The sequence below is a fragment of the Cyclopterus lumpus genome, chromosome 10, assembly GCF_009769545.1.
Source record: "Cyclopterus lumpus isolate fCycLum1 chromosome 10, fCycLum1.pri, whole genome shotgun sequence".
In the NCBI taxonomy this organism is placed as follows: Eukaryota; Metazoa; Chordata; class Actinopteri; order Perciformes; family Cyclopteridae; genus Cyclopterus; species Cyclopterus lumpus.
The window spans coordinates 1340214-1342693 of NC_046975.1; positions in this window are offsets into that span (position 1 = coordinate 1340214).

Below are 2480 nucleotides of genomic sequence, written 5' to 3' on the forward strand. Positions count from 1 at the left end.
TTATACTCATTTACAACCAATACTTGAACCAAGATGCATACATCATGTTGTGCTGTCACATAATACGTTGGACAAACACGATCTTCTAGGATTGTTAATGATTCATTGAGGGAATACATGATGAATATGTGGAGTGACACAAATGCAGACATGCATGGTTTTCTGAATCCGATAGTGATGAGAGCTTGTGATGCAGCACTGTGGTGTTGCTTACCTCGATGACCGGTTATAGTTGACACAGTACTAAACTCCACCTCACTGTGGCGGCTGTCACTCTGATTATACTTTACATCTATTGGCAACAGCTGAGCTAGCGGCAAGCAACTAAAGGTGCCAAGTGCAAGCCAACAGTGGTCATTGGCTGAAACCGCCATAGATATCTTTACATATACTGTTTGTAATGCTCAGAATGGAAAATGGAGAACATTTTACCTGTGGCTCTTCATAGACTAGCAGAGATTACAGAGACTGGATCAGTCGATTGGCATTTCAGGTACCGCACTAAGTTGGTTTAAATCCTATTTATCAGATCGATCTCAATTTGTATTTGTAAACGATGAAGCCTCAATGACCACCAACGTTAATCACGGAGTTCCACAAGGTTCTGTGCTTGGACCAATTTTATTTACCTTATATATGCTTGATTTGGGCAATATTATCAGGAAACACTGTATAAACTTTCATTGCTATGCAGACGATACTCAATTATATCTATCGATCAAACCAGAGGAGACCAACCAGCTCGCTAAAATTCAAGAATGTCTTAAAGACATAAAAACATGGATGACCTGCAACTTCCTGATGTTAAACTCAGACAAAACTGAAGTTATTTTACTGGGCCCTGAACACCTCAGAGATCAATTATCTGGTGATGTGGTTTCTGTAGATGGCATTGCCCTGGCATCCAACACCACTGTAAAGAATCTAGGCGTTATCTTTGACCGAGACTTGTCCTTTAACTCCCACGTTAAGCAAATCTCAAGGATTGCATTTTTTCATCTACGTAACATTTCAAAAATCAGGCACATCTTGTCTCAAAAAGATGCAGAAAAGCTGGTTCACGCGTTTGTTACTTCCAGACTAGATTACTGTAACTCCTTATTATCAGGCTGCTCTAATACGTATCTTAACTCCCTCCAGTTGATCCAGAATGCTGCAGCTTGTGTACTCACAAAAACTAAGAAAAGAGATCACATTACTCCTGTATTAGCTGCTCTGCACTGGCTCCCTGTAAAATCAAGAATCACATTTAAAATGCTTCTCCTCACCTACAAAGCCTTGATTGGTGATGCACCATCATATCTTAAGGAGCTTGTAGTACCATATTGCCCCACTAGAGAGCTGCTCACTAAATGCGGGGCTACTTGTGGTTCCTAGAGTCCTAAAAAGTAGGATGGGAGCCAGAGCCTTCAGTTATCAAGCTCCTCTTTTATGGAACCAGCTTCTACTTTCAGTGCGGGAGGCAGACACAGTCACCTCATTCAAGAATAGACTTAAGACTTTCCTGTTTGATAGTGCTTATAGTTAGGGCTGAATCAGGTTTGCCCTGGTCCAGCCCCTTGATATGCTGCTATAGGCTTATAGGCTGCTGGGGGATGTTTTAGGATACACTGAGCACCTATCTCATCTTCTCTCTCTCCTTATGGATGAATTTACATCTCTCCATTGCACCTTATTAACTCTGCTTCCTCCCCGGAGTCGTTGTGACTTCACGTCTCATAGGGTCCATTGGACTTGGAGGTGTCTGATGCTGGTGAGCCGGCCTCCCGCGTTGGCCCTGCTGATGCCCCGCCCCCCCTCCTCTCTACCTCCTTCTGTTTCATGGATTGGAGTTCCATTCATACATTGTCATATTCATGTAATGTGTTTATGTAACTTTGTAATGCTGTTCATTCTGTACACATGACATCTATTGCTTCTGTCCATCCGGGGAGAGGGATCCTCCTCTGTTGCTCTCCTGAAGGTTTCTTCCCTTTTTTCCCTGTCAAAGGTTATTTTTGGGGAGTTTTTCCTGATCCGATGTGAGGTCAAAGGTCAGGGATGTCGTATGTGTACAGATTGTAAAGCCCTCTGAGGATAATTTGTAATTTGTGATATTGGGCTATACAAAATAAACTGAATTGAAAATATCTTTACGTATACTGTTTGTAATGCTCAGAATGGAAAATGGAGAACATTTTACCTGTGGCTCTTCATAGACTAGCAGCATTAACAGAAGCATATGTTTGTACCGCCAATCAGAGTGCAATGGTGGCAGATTTCTGAGGATCAAACACATCAGCAGTGGAAGGAGGACGATCACAGGAGTGTACACAGTGCATCATACAAGACCCATTGTGATGTGATGGAGTTTGATTTGGTATTAACAATTCATATTGGTATGAGAAAAGATCAGCTGGTCACATTCAAACAGATCATACATGACTGGGGTCGGACAGAAAGTTATGTGCAGGTGGATGATAATAACTTGTGCTTGGAAG